Raw genomic sequence first — 15615 nt, 5'->3', positions numbered from 1 at the left:
GGCCCGATTGCTTCTGACAAATTTAAGGCTGGAGGACAAAGCTGGAGATCACTCTGTCATGCTGATTGAGTTTGAATAAAAGACTGGAAGCTTCAAAAGGAGGGTGGTGCTTGGAATCATTGTTCTTCCTCTGTCAACCATGGTTACCTGCAAGGAAACACGTGCCGTCATCATTGCTTTGCGCAAAAAGGGCTTTACAGGCAAGGATATTGCTGCCAGAAAGATTGCACCTAAATCAACCATTTATCGGATCATAAAGAACTTCAAGGAGAGTGGTTGAATTGTTGTGAAGAAGGCTTCAGGGCACCCAAAAAAGTCAAACAAGCGCCAGGACCGTCTCTTAAAGCAAGGAAGCCACTTTTCTCCAGGAAAAACATCAGGGACAGACTGATATTCTGCAAAAGGTACAGGGATTGGACTGCTGAGGACTGGGGTAAAGTCATTTTCTCTGATGAATCCCCTTTCCATTTGTTTGGGGCATCCGGAAAAAAGCTTGTCCGGAGAAGACAAGGTGAGCGCTACCATCAGTCCTGTGTCATGCCAACAGTAAAGCATCCTGAGACCATTCATGTGTGGGGTTGCTTCTCAGCCAAGGGAGTGGGCTCACTCACAATTTTGCCTAAGAACACAGCCATGAATAAAGAATGGTACCAACACATCCTCCGAGAGCAGTTTCTCCCAACCATCCAGGAACAGTTTGGTGACCAACAATGCCTTTTCCAGCATGATGGAGCACCTTGCCATAAGGAAAAAGTAACTAAGCGGCTCGGGGAACAAAACATCGATATTTTGGGTCAATGGTCAGGAAACTCCCCAGACCTTAATCCCATTGACAACTTGTGGTCAATCCTCAAGAGGCGGGTGGACAAACAAAAAAACACAAATTCTGACAAACTCCAAGCATTGATTATGCAAAAATGGGCTGCCATCAGTCAGGATGTGGCCCAGAAGTTAATTGACAGCATGCCAGGGCGGATTGCAGAGGTCCTGAAAAAGAAGGGTCAACACTGCAAATATTGACTCTTTGCATCAAATTCATATAATTGTCAATAAAAGCCTTTGACACATATGAAATGCTTGTAATTATACTTAAGTATACCATAGTAACATCTGACAAAAATATCTAAAGACACTGAAGCTGCAAACTTTGTGGAATTAATATTTGTGTCATTCTCAAAACTTTTGGCCATGACTGTACTCTGCTGATGGGGGCTATAAAAATGTGAGTATCCATAGTAACAGGTCCACTTGGGCTGCACTGCTCAATGAAGAGACAGGAGAGAGAAGTTAGCTGTATGCTACTTTGTCACTCTAAACTCCAACAAAACTCAAGGAACAATATTATTGTCTGTGAAATCTCTCCGCTTTTTCAGTGCCTTCAGAAAGTATTCATACCCTTTGACTTATTCCACATTTTGTTGTGATACATCCTGAATTCAGAATGGATTTAATAGATTTTTATCTCACTCATCTATCATGTTTTTAGCTGTTTTTGTAAATTTTTTGAAAATGAAATACAGAAATTGACAAGTATTCACAACCCTGAGTCAATACATGTTAGAATCACCTTTGGCTGCGATTACAGCTGTGAGTCTTTCTGGGTAAGTCTTTAAGAGCTTTGCACACCTGGATTGTACAATATTTTCACATTATTATTTAAAGAATTCTTCAAGCTGTCAAATTGGTTGTTTATCATTGCTAGACAGCCTGTTTTGGAATGTATAATAGTAATTTAACCCTATTAAAACATAACCAAATTACAAACTTGTAATTTAAATGAATTGTTATAGTATTAATGTTTTTCTAAAATGTTGGGTTTCAGGTTCTCCAAATCAGCTCTAACATCAGACTAGTTATGAATAATGTGAGAACATAAGGCTACATTCCAATCTTGATATTAGCACACCACTTAGGATGCATGCATTGCTTCATTCTAAGTGGTATGCTTGTGTGGGTTTTGGAATGTGGAAAGAGAGGTTTACCAGTGACTTTATGTCCTTGGGACAAGCAGGACGTGGCCTACATACTTTCTCTAGGGGAGAGAGCTGTGGCTTATGGGGAGAAGGGTGTCTCACTCAATTCACACATCTTTGAGGAAAGTCTGATCGCTGTAGTTGTAATGTTTACTTATGTATAGTGTAGTGGTTTTACAGATGAACTGGTTCTGTTGAAATATTTGTTATTGTGTCAACAGCTTGGAATGTTGTCATGCAGGCTTTCTTTAAACTGCACGCAGATGCATACATTTTTTATCCACGAGTTCATCTGACTCAGGCGAAGTAGTTATAAAGGATGTCATTGCCAAAATCCCAAACTACCCCTTTAAGCAAGGTGTAAAAGCCTGCATGACAACATGCTGAGTTGTTGACACAAGAACAAATATTTCAACAGAACCAGTTCATGGTCGGTAGAATGCTACACTATACCCAAGTACACATTCCAACTACACATTGGCATGTATTCATGGTTGCCAACGGAAGCCAGGCTTCCCCCCAAAAAAATTATCAAGAAAGAAATTGAAATATACAATCTCTTTCGTCTGTGTTTCATAATTTTCCATTTGCAAGAGGCACCGGAGAAAGCATCTGAGCAAGCAAAACAAAGCCCCTCTATCTCTGTATGTGTAGCCCATCTATGTGATGCTGTGGTCAAAAAGAGAGACATTATTGCAAAGAAAGCCAGCGAGGATTTGGTCTCACTTTTGTAATAAAATGTTTTATAATAAATAGCTAATCAGCGAAGTAAACTGCGTGAGCTCAACTGTGAATGGTCCTGACGCACCACAAAAAGTGTCAAGGGAAGACAGTTTGGATTTGGCTTCACATCAATCACATGCCAAACGTCATTGACAGAAAATACTTAAATTGTTGCGTCGTTGTCCTCCCGTGGATACTAGCTAGCTAAAATTGTCCCTCTTCTAAATTATACATGGATGGAAATATGGATTTGGACTTTAAATTAATTATCTGTACTGGCCAATGATTATAACGGCAGTTCTGATCCAACCATAGATTCATACATTGTGCCCCTGGCCTGAGAGGATGGAAGTTCAATATGTAGCTAGATGTAGTAGGCTAATGTTAACTAGCTGGCTCGTCGTTGCCCATGGAAGGAAGTTAGGCTGGCGAGCAAGCATTTCAGCCAGGTACTGTAGCCTAGGACAACAACTACTAAAAGCGTGTTCCTGGTATGCAGCAGGTATTGCAGGATTTTATTCCAACTAGGCACTACATCTGACCAACTGAGCTTGATCAATTGATCAGTTCAGTGATTGCCTAAATACAACACACCTGGTCTTCCAGGTCGGTTAAATCAAAAACATGACGTGCCTGTGGCACTACAGGACCAGGATTGCCTACCCCTGGTGTACTGCATGACAGAGTCATAGACTGTTTCGGCAACATGAAAGAGAGAAGGTTGGCATTGGCATTTCTCCACAAGTAGGGTGAGTCAACATGTTTTTTTTAAACTTGAAAGCACACACACAATCCAGTACCATGGACATCAACATCATATTTAGCTTACGTTGAATGGACTACATCGTTTTTGGTATCTTTTAGTTCTCACTGTATTAGACTAAGCAGAGGTGATTTGATGACGTTGAAATGTTGAAGTTGAAATGGTGCTGGAATAGTGGAGGTAACTCCTGTTTTCTTTATGACTTGCAGTAACTCTTCGTGGGTCTAAATCAAAATGACTAGTTATTTAGTCGTTCGAAAATATTGGAACCATTAATTTGCTTAACCATGCTATTAGGTAATGTAACGGTTTGTTACATGCAATATGCTTTGTGGACTTCACCGGAGAGATGTTAATCTCCGGTTTTGTGATGAAACAAAGGTGAGGTTGAATTTATTCTACCACTGTCTTTTTTATTGTCTTGGCCTTAGTTCATATGCCTTGCCACTGTGATATCAGCCTAACAGATTATAGAGTAAACAACACAATTATTACAATCCATAGGTTATAATAGGGCTTCTTATAAAAGTTGTAATATGGCATTTATTTCTGGCTTGGCTTCTCCTGTGATTTTACCCACGCACCGCAACTGCAAGTACGATCATCAGATTTACCTCAAAGATACACTACCATTCAAAAGTTTGGGGTCACTTAGAAATGTAAGTAAAGTGTCCTTCAAAGAAACCTCAATTTGCAGCAATGACAGCCTTGCAGACCTTTGGCATTCCAGTTGTCAATTTGTTGAGGTAATCTGAAGAGATTTCACCCCATGCTTCCTGAAGCACCTCCCACAAGTTGGATTGGCTTGACGGGCACTTCTTATGTACCATACGGTCAAGCTGATCCCACAACTGCTCAATACGGTTAAGGTCCGGTGACTGTGCTGGCCACTCCATTATAGACAGAATACCAGCTGACTGCTTCTTCCCTAAAGAGTTCTTGCATTTGGGTCATTGTCCTGTTGTAGGAAGAAACTGTTATGGGTGTAAGATGGCACAGTGATGCCATCTGTTGGTAAATGTTCATTACTGCAACTCTTGTGTTTTACCGGGGTGCTTGAGATACCCGGAGGGGTTGTGATGTACTGAACAAGACTGGTTACTCGCATCAATGCCTCTGTCTCGTCATTTAACGTTCAAACATGGTGTCAGAGTCGGATAACTAACCATGCTTTCCGCAAATTAGAGTCACCTGCTCTGGTTTACAAACAAATGCTTATTTGTGTAAAATTTCGCCCGGAATTGGCCTTAAGCTAGAGTGAGTTTGCTAGTTAGCTTCAGTGTTGTTAGCACCGGTTAGACATGGCAGCGAACATTCCCCCTCCCGCCGTTATGAAGCTCAGCGGGGATTGGAGCACGAACTGGGATACGTTTAGAGGTGAATGGGAGGACTACGCGCTAGCAACGGGACTTCTGGAAAAGGAAGATGAGGTAGTGGCTGCCACTTTGAGGACTATAATGGGAACTGAATGCCGACACGTATACAAACACAACCTGAACCTAACAGCAGCACAGCAAGGTAACGCTATAGCTATTCTTGATGCTCTTGAACATTACTTTACGCCAGCAAAGAACGTCATCTACGAGCGTTATGTTTTCGGTCGTTGCAAACAGGAGGACGGGGAGTCCATTGACAGCTTTGTCACTAGGTTAAGGGAAAAGGCAGCTACATGTGACTATGGTGCTTTAAGAGATGAACTGATCAGAGATACGATTGTGCTTGGCATAACGGATGAGGGCACCCGCAGACGTTTGCTGAGAGAACGTGACCTGACGCTGGCCTTGGCAGTGGAGACATGCCGTGCAGCAGAGCTTACTGATATACGGATGAGGTCCATGGAGCTAGAAAGGCAACATACGGACAATGTAAATGCTACATTCAGGCAGCCAGTAAAGAAATTCCCCTTTGCCACAGCTAATGCTAATACTACAGCCAACTCTGCAGTAGACAACCTCAATACATGCCGATATTGTGGCATTTCTCATGGACGAGGAAAAGAACACTGCCCAGCCTATGGAAAAATATGCAAATCCTGTGGTACAGCTAATCACTTCGCAAGGGTCTGCATGAAAAGCAAGAGAAAGGAGGGTAAAGTGCACTCCATGGAAACAAACACAGATGAATGGAACGACAGCACAGAGGATGTACATGCTAGCGAGTGCATAGGGGCAGTGAGGGAAAAAGGACAAAAGTGGTTTGTCACTCTGCTACTTAATAATAAACCACAGCAATGCCAGCTAGATTCAGGGGCCACATGCAACGTTATGAGCCTTAAAGACAATAGGAGGCTCGCGCCCAGAGACAAACTCACACAGAGTAGCACCAAGCTGAAACTGTATTCAGGCCAGTTCATGACCTCTTTAGGCCTGTTTGTGACAGAGTGTGTTTTACGTGGCCTGAAATACACCCTTGAGTTTGAAATAGTTGAGGCTAGTCAACAGCCATTACTGTCAGGTTTCACATGCGAGCGCCTTGGACTTATTAACTTCACCATCCCAGCTGATCTTAACATTATAGACAAAGTCCAGGCTGGGCCCCTGAGCAAGGAGACACTCCTAAGCAAGTACCATGATGTCTTTAACGCACCGGTCGAGTCAGTTCCTGGGGAAGTCCACTTTGAGTTGGACGCAGCAATCCAGCCTGTCCAGTGTGCACCCCGCAATGTACCAGTGGCCATGAAAGCAGCTACGAAGGCTCAGCTTGACAAATACGAAGCAGATGGCCACATCATATCCGTCACCGAGCCTACGGACTGGATAAGTAATATGGTTATCGTCAAGAAACCAGACAAGCTACGGATATGCATTGATCCTAAACACCTCAACCGGGCTCTGCGACGTTCACATTACATTATGCCCACGTTGGAGGATGTTCTTTACAAGCTCCCAAAGGCCAGAGTCTTCACGCTCGTGGATGCCAGAGATGCCTTTCTGCAGTGCAAGCTCGACGAGCCCAGCAGCTACATGACCACCTTTTGGACACCCTGGGGCAGGAAGAGGTGGTTGAAGCTTCCGTTTGGTGTCTCCGTGGCTCCAGAGGTGTATCAGCGGAAACAGCATGAGCTGTTGATGGGACTCAGTGGCGTGGAACCCATAGCAGATTACATTCTTGTAGTGGGCTGTGGGGACAGTGATGAGGATGCAGAATGTGACCATGACGCCAAGCTGCTGGCCCTGATGGTCAGATGCAGACAGGTCAAGCTAAGGCTAAGCATAAAAAAGCTTCAGTTTAAAGTGCCAGAGGTCCGCTTTCATGGGCACATCTTGTCCTCCACCGGATTGAAGGCGGATCCTGAAAAAGTGAAGGCTGTCTTGGAAATGCCCCACCCATCTGACGTGAAGGGAGTGCAGCGCTTCGTCGGATTCGTCACCTACCTGGCCAAATTCCTACCGCGGCTCTCTGAAGTGTGTGAGCCACTGAGGAGGCTCATGGACAAGGACACCATCTGGCATTGGCTCCCAAAACATGACGCAGCGGTGAGGGAAATAAAACAACTGGTCACCCAGACACCTGTACTGCGATACTACAATGTGTCAAAACCTGTCACGATTCAGAGTGACTCAAGCCAGTATGGACTTGGCTGTTGCCTCATGCAGGAGGGCCAGCCTGTGGCATTCGCCTCTAGGGCACTCACCCCAACAGAGCAGAACTATGCCCAGATAGAGAAGGAGTGCCTCAGCATTGTGTTTGCATGCCAACGCTTCCACCACTACCTGTACGGGCGCGACAATATTACCGCAGAGACCGATCACAAGCCCCTTATTGCTATATTCAGCAAGCCTCTCCTGAATGCCCCAAAACAACTGCAGAGCATGCTACTGGCCCTACAAAACTACAACCTCAAGGTGGTGTATAAGCCAGGGCCAGAGATGTATGTGAGTGACACGCTCAGCAGGGCTACTGCATCAGGCACACACACACGCTCCATGCATGAACAACACGCAGTGTGCAGCTTACAAACAGAGCAAGTGGATGTTGAACACATCAACCAGGCTGACTACCTTAATGTTACGGACCAGCGCCTTATACAAATCAGACAGCACACAGACAGGGACGGGCAACTCCAGGCATTGAGGTCTGTGATTATGATGGGCTGGCCCGACTGCAGGGAAGAAACTGCTTTAGCCGTCAGAGAATATTGGCCAATCAAAGAGGAGCTCAGTGTTCAAAACGGAGTAATATTCAAGAGTCAGAGAGTCGTTATTCCCCGGTCTCTGCGCCCTGAGATGTTGGCACGCGTGCACTCAAGTCACATAGGAGGTGAGGCCTGTTACAGACAAGCATTTGACACTGTATTGGCCAGGAATGCAGAGTGAAATTAAAGACTATGTCAGTAAATGCACAATCTGCAATGAATATGCCATTGAGCAACAGAGAGAGACGATGATGTCCCACGAGCTACCGATGCGCCCCTGGCAGATAGTAAGTCTAGATCTCTTCCAGCACAGTGGCAAAGACTTTCTGCTGGTAGTCGATCATTACTCAGACTTTTGGGAGATTGACCTCCTCCCCGACCTCTCAGCAGAGACAACGATCAAACGCTGCAAGGCTCAGTTTGCCCGCTATGGCCAGCCAGATAGGGTAATTTCAGACAATGGACCCCAATTCTCCGGAGTTGAGTTCCGAAAATTTGCTGCAGGATGGGAATTTGAGCATGTCACTTCATCACCACGACACCCAAAAGCTAATGGGAAGGCAGAGTCCGCAGTAAAAATCGCAAAGAACCTCTGCAAAAAGGCTCTGCGAGAGGGCAAAGATGCTTGGAAAGCAATCCTGCAGTGGCGCAATACCCCGACAGAAGGCATGGACAGCAGCCCGGCACAGCGCCTCATGGCACGGCGCTTAAAAGCAGCTCTGCCAGTAGCCAGCACTCTCCTGGAGCCATGTGTGGTGACAGACGTGCTGGTGAAGCTACGTCACAGAAGACAGGTCTCCAAGTTCATCTACGACAAATCAGCAAAAGACTTACCTGAGCTCAGGGTGGGTGAAACGGTGCGAATGAAGCCACTACCAGGGGACCGGACAGGCCTCTGGAGACTCGGATCCTGTGTACAGAAAGTGGCACCACGCTCCTACTTGGTCGAAGTGAATGGATCACTGTACCGTCGTAACAGGGTTGACCTTCGGATTGCTGAGCCAGCACCTACTCAGAACCCTGATGGTCAAAGGGGTCGCATGACAAAAGACAGAACCCCAGCAAGTCACATGGGGCCTGAGGCACTGGGCGAAGAGCCAGGGGATCACAGGTCGGCCGCTCCCTCACCCATCAATTCTCCCCTTAGACATTCAGGTGACACGCCTGTGCAGGAACCCGCAGTCCTCGCAGACAAGCCTTTTCAAGTCTTTTCACGATGCGGGCGTCTGTCCCAGCCACCAAAAATACTTAATCTGTAGGTTTCCCATCAGGGATTGTTGACAGAGATAAAAGTGAAGAGAATATCAAAATGTGTTGTTGTTCTGGAAAAAAATAAAAAATAAAAATACTAAACTGTTCATGTTGGAAATTGTTACTAGGTTTGTTTTGTTAGTGAATTGACACCTCCTGTCCTATTTTATTAAAGGGAAGATGTTATGGGTGTAAGATGGCACAGTGATGCCATCTGTTGGTAAATGTTCATTACTGCAACTCTTGTGTTTTACCGGGGTGCTTGAGATACCCGGAGGGGTTGTGATGTACTGAACAAGACTGGTTACTCGCATCAATGCCTCTGTCTCATCATTTAACGTTCAAACAGAAACTGGCTCCAATTAAGCGCTGTCCACAGGGTATGGCATGGCGTTGCAAAATGGAGTGATAGCCTTCCTTCTTCAATATCCCTTCTACCCTGTACAAATCTCCCACTTGACCACCACCAAAGCACCCCCAGACCATCTCATTGCTTCCACCATGCTTGACTGATGGTATCAAGCTCTCCTCCAGCATCTTTTCTGCATCTCACGCATGTTCTTCTTTGTGATCTGAACACCTCAAACTTAGATTCGTCTGTCCATAAAACCTTTTTCCAATCTTCCTCTGTCCAGTGTATGTGGTCGTTTGCCCATTTTAATATTTTATTTTTATTGGCCAGTCTGAGATATGTTTTTTTCTTTGCAACTCTGCCTAGAAGGCCAGCATCCCGGAGTCGCCTCTTCACTATTGATGTTGAGACTGCTGTTTTGCGGGTACTATTTAAAGAAGCTGCCAGTTAAGAACTTGAGGCGTCGGTTTAACAAACGAGACACACTAATACAAACTCAGCAAAAAAAGAAATGTCCCTTTTTCAGGAAAAATCCAAATAACTTTGCAGATCTTCATTGTAAAGGGTTTAAACACTGTTTCCCATGCTTGTTCAATGAACCATAAACAATTAATGAACATGCACCTGCGGAACGGTCGTTAAGGCACTAACAGCTTAGAGATGGTAGGTAATTAAGGTCACAGTTATTAAAACTTAGGACACTAAAAAGAGGCCTTTCTACAGACAGAAAAACACCAAAAGAAAGATGGCCAGGGTCCCTGCTCATCTGCGTAAATGTGCCTTAGGCATGCTGCAAGGTGGCATGAGGACTGCAGATGTGGCCTGGGCAATAAATTGCAATGTCCGTACTGTGAGACACATAAGACAGGGCTACAGGCCAGACAGCTGATCGTCCTTGCAGTGGCAGACTATGTGTAACAACACCTGCACAGGATCGGTACATCCGAACATCACACCTGCGGGACAGGTACAGGATGGCAACAACAACTGCCCGAGTTACACCAGGAATGCACAATTCCTCCATCAGTGCTCAGAGACTCTCCGCAATAGGCTGAGAGAGGCTGGACTGAGGGCTTGTAGGCCTGTTGTAAGGCAGGTCCTCACCAGACACCACCGGCAACAACGTTGCCTATGGGCACAAACCTACCGTCGATGGACCAGACAGAACTGGCAAAAAGTGCTCTTCACTGACGAGTCGAGGGTTTGTCTCACCAGGGGTGATGGTTGGGATTCGTGAAGGAATGAGCGTTACACCGAGGCCTGTAACGCTGGAGGGGGATCGATTTTGAGGTGGAGGGTCCGGCATGGTCTGGGGCGGTATATCACAGCATCATCTGACTGAGCTTGTTGTCTTTGCAGGCAATCTCAACGCTGTGCGTTATAGGGAAGACATGGTCCTCCCTCATGTGGTACCCTAACTGCAGGCTCATCCTGACATGACCCTCCAGCATGACAATGCCACCAGCCATACTGCTCGTTCTGTGCATGATTTCCTGCAAGACAGGAATGTCAGTGTTCTGCCACAGCCAGCAAAGAGCTCTGAGGGCTAGGGCCATTCCCCCCAAAAAATGTCCGGGAACTTGCAGGTGCCTTAGTGGAAGAGTGGGGTAACATCTCACAACATGAACTGGCAAATCTGATGCAGTCCATGAGGAGATGCATTGCAGTACTTAATGCAGCTGGTGGCCACACCAGATACTGACTATTACTTTTGATTTTGACCCACCTTTGTTCAGGGACACTTCCGGCGCCGACAGAGATGGCCGCCTCGCTTCGCGTTCCTATGAAACTATGCAGTATTTTGTTTTTTTACGTGTTATTTACATATTTACATTGGTACCCCAGGTAATCTTAGGTTTCATTACATATATTCAGTAGTTCCTCCCGACTGTAAGAGCAATGCCAACTCACCATCATTACGACCAGGATTATGACTTTCCCGAAGCGGATCCTGTGTTCTGCCTTCCACCCAGGACAATGGATCGGATCCCAGCCGGCGACCCAAAACAACGACGTCGTAAAAGGGGCAAACGAAGCGGTCTTCTGGTCAGGCTCCGGAGACGGGCACATCGCGCACCACTCCCTAGCATACTACTCGCCAATGTCCAGTCTCTTGACAACAAGGTTGATGAAATGCGAGCAAGGTTAGAATTCTAGAGAGACATCAGAGACTGTAACGTTCTTTGCTTCACGGAAACATGGCTCACTTGAGAGACTCTATCGGAGTTGGTGCAGCCAGCTGGTTTCTTCACGCATCGCGCCGACAGAAACAAGCATCTTTCTGGTAAGAAGAGGGGCGGGGGGGGGGGGTATGCATTATGATTAACGAGACGTGTGATCATAACAACATACAGGAACTCAAGTCCTTCTGTTCACCTGACTTAGAATTCCTCACAATCAAATGTCGACCGCATTATCTACCAAGGGAATTTTCTTCAATTATAATCACAGCCGCATATATTCCCCCCCAAGCAGACACATCGATGGCCCTGAACAAACTTTATTTGACTCTATGCAAACTGGAAACCACATATCCTGAGGCTGCATTCATTGTAGCTGGGGATTTTAACAAGGCTAATCTAAAAACAAGACTTCCTAAATTCTATCAGCATATCGATTGCGCAACCAGGGCTGGTAAAACCCTGGATCATTGTTATTCTAACTTCCGCGACGCATATAAGGCCCTCCCCAGCCCTCCAATCGGAAAAGCTGACCATGACTCCATTTTGTTGCTTCCAGCCTACAGACAGAGACTAAAACAAGAAGCTCCCGCGCTCAGGTTTGTTCAACTCTGGTCCTAATCTGATTCCACGCTTCAAGACTACTTCGATCACGTGGATTGGGATATGTTCCGCATTGCGTCCAACAACAACAACATTGACGAATACGCTTATTCGGTGAGCGAGTTCATTAGAAAGTGCATTGACAATGTTATACCCACAGCAATGATTAAAACATTTCCAAACCAGAAACCGTGGATTGATGACAGCATTCGCGCGAAACTGAAAGCGCGGACCACTGCTTTTAACCAGGGCAAGGTGACCGGAAACATGACCGAATACAAACAGCGTAGCTATTCCCTCCACAAGGCAATCAGACAAGCTAAGCGTCAGCATAGAGACAAAGTAGAGTCGCAATTCAATGGCTCAGACACAAGAGGTATGTGGCAGGGTCTACAGTCAATCACGGATTACAAAAAGAAAACCAGCCCCATCGCGGACCAGGATGTCTTGCTCTCAGACAGACTAAATAACGTTTTTGCCCGCTTTGAGGACAATACAGATCCACTGACACGGCCTGCTACCAAAACCTGCGGACTCTCCTTCACTGCAGCCGAAGTGAGTAAAATATTTAAACGTGTTAACCCTCGCAAGGCTGCAGGCCCAGACGGCATCCCCAGCCGCGTCCTCAGAGCATGCGCAGACCAGCTGGCTGGTGTGTTTACGGACATATTCAATCAATCCTTATCCCAGTCTGCTGTTCCCACATGCTTCAAGAGGGCCACCATTGTTCCTGTTCCCAAGAAAGCTAAGGTAACTGAGCTAAACGACTACCGCCCCGTAGCACTCACTTCCGTCATAATGAAGCGCTTTGAGAGACTAGTCAAGGACCATATCACCTCCAACCTACCTGACACCCTAGACCCACTCCAATTTGCTTACCGCCCCAATAAGTCCACAGACGACACAATCACACTGCACACTGCCCTTACCCATCCGGACAAGAGGAATACCTATGTGAGAATGCTGTTCATCGACGACAGCTCAGCATTTAACACCATAGTACCCTCCAAACTTGTCATCAAGCTCGAGACCCTGAGTCTCGACCCCGCCCTCTGCAACTGGGCCGCCCCGAGGTGGTGAGGGTAGGTAACAACATTTCCACCCCGCTGATCCTCAACACTGGGGCCCCAAAAGGGTGCATTCTGAGCCCTCTCCTGTACTCCCTGTTCACCCACGACTGCGTGGCCATGCACGCCTCCAACTCAATCATCAAGTTTGCGGACGACACCACAGTGGTGGGCTTGATTACCAACAACGACGAGACGGCCTACAGGGAGGAGGTGAGGGCCCTCGGAGTCTGGTGTCAGGAAAAGAACCTCACACTCAACGTCAACAAAGGAGATGATTGTGGACTTCAGAAAAGAGCAGAGGGAGCACCCCCCCTATCCACATCGACGGGACAGTAGTGGAGAGGGTAGTAAGTTTTAAGTTCCTCGGCGTACACATCACGGACAAACTGAATTGGTCCACCCACACTGCCAGCGTTGTGAAGAAGGCGCAGCAGCACCTCTTCAACCTCAGGAGGCTGAAGAAATTCGGCTTGTCACCAAAAGCACTCACAAACTTCTACAGATGCACAATCGAGAGCATCCTGTCGGGCTGTATCACCGCCTGGTACGTCAACTGCTCCGCCCACAACCGTAAGGCTCTCCAGAGGATAGTGAGGTCTGCATAACGCATCACCGGGGGCAAACTACCTGCCCTCTAGGAAACCTACACCACCTGATGTCACAGGAAGGCCATAAAGATCATCAAGGACAACAACCACCCGAGCCACTGCCTGCTCAACCCGCTATCATCCAGAAGGCGAGGTCAGTACAGGCGCATCAAAGCAGGGACCGAGAGACTAAAAAACAGCTTCTATCTCAAGGCCATCAGACTTAAACAGCCACCACTAACATTGAGTGGCTGCTGCCAACATACTGACTCAACTCCAGCCACTTTAATAATGGAAATTGATGTTATAAATGTATCACTAGCCACTTTAAACAATGCCACTTAATATGTTTACATACCCTACATTATTCATCTCATATGTATATGTATATACTGTACTCTATATCATCTACTGCATCTTTATGTAATACATGTATCACTAGCCACTTTAAACTATGCCACTTTGTTTACATATTCATCGCATATGTATATACTGTACTCGATACCATCTACTGAATCTTGTCTATGCCGTTCTCTACCATCACTCATTCATGTCTTTATGTACATCTCCATGAGGAGATGCACTGCAGTACTTAATGCAGCTGGCCACACCAGATACCGACTATTACTTTTGACCCACCTTTGTTCAGGGACACATTAATCCATTTGTTATTCACATGTCTGTGGAACTTGTTCAGTTTGTCTCAGTTGTTGAATCTTTTGTTCATACAAATATTTACACATGTTAAGTTCGCGGAAAAGAAACGCTGTTGACAGTGAGAGGGTGTTTCTTTTTTGTTGAGTTTACGTGTCCTTACTTGTTACTTGTTTATTTTCTCAGTTGTGCACCAGGGCCTCCCACTCTTTCTATTCTGGTTAGAGCCATTTCGCTCTGTTCTGTGAAAGGAGTAGTACACAGCATTGTACGAGATTTTCAGTTTCTTGGCAATATCTCGCATGACATAGCCTTCATTTCTCAGAACAAGAATAGACTGTTGAGTTTCAGAAGAAAAGTCTCTGTCCCTTTTCAGCCTGTAATCAAACCCACAAATGCTGATGCTCCAGATCCTCAACTCATGTAAAGGCCAGTTTTATTGCTTCTTTGAAATCAGAATAACAGTTTTCAGCTGTGCTAGCATAATTGCAAAAGGGTTTACTAATGATCAAATAGCCTTTTAAAATGATAAACTTGGATTAGCTAACACAACGTGCTGGTTGCTGATTTTTTTTTATTTATCCGTTATTTTACCAGGTAAATTGACTGAGAACACTTTCTCATTTGCAGCAACGACCTGGGGAATCGTTACAGGGGAGAAGGGGGATTAATGAGCCAATTGTAAACTGGGGATTATTAGGTGACCGTGATGGTTTGAGGGCCAGATTGGGAATTTAGCCAGGACATCGGGGTTGACACCCCTACTCTTACGATAAGTGCCATGGGATCTTTAATGACCTCAGAGAGTCAGGACAATGGGCCTCTGTACACCTATATAGATATTCCATCAAAAATCAGCAATTTCCAGCTACAACAGTCATTTAATGTCTACACATTATTTCTGATCAATTTGATGTTATTTTAATGGACAATGCTTTTCTAAGTGACCCCAAACCTTTGAACGGTAGTATTTACACATGTGGCTTGAGTGACAAACTCTCTGCTCATGGGTAACGACTAGGGAAAGGCCCCTGGAATAAGACGCCTTCCTCCCCATAAACCACAGTTCTCACCCCTAGAGACAGTCTGTAGGCCACGTTCTGCTCGTCTCGGGGATGGATACTGGAACAAAGTTACTGGTAAACCTCGTTGCACATTCTAATACCGTCATTAGCTTACCACATTGTTGCTAGCATGTGAAAGAAACAGTTAATCTGATCTCCCTCTTCAGGTCTCTTTGTGTAGAGCACCTTCAAGTTGACCCCTGTGTAGATAGAACTATAGTTGATTTGGTGGACAATATAGATGGACCACGCCTGGCATG

The sequence above is a fragment of the Oncorhynchus mykiss genome, chromosome 27, assembly GCF_013265735.2.
Source record: "Oncorhynchus mykiss isolate Arlee chromosome 27, USDA_OmykA_1.1, whole genome shotgun sequence".
Lineage (NCBI taxonomy): Eukaryota > Metazoa > Chordata > Actinopteri > Salmoniformes > Salmonidae > Oncorhynchus > Oncorhynchus mykiss.
This window is presented reverse-complemented; position numbering follows the sequence as displayed.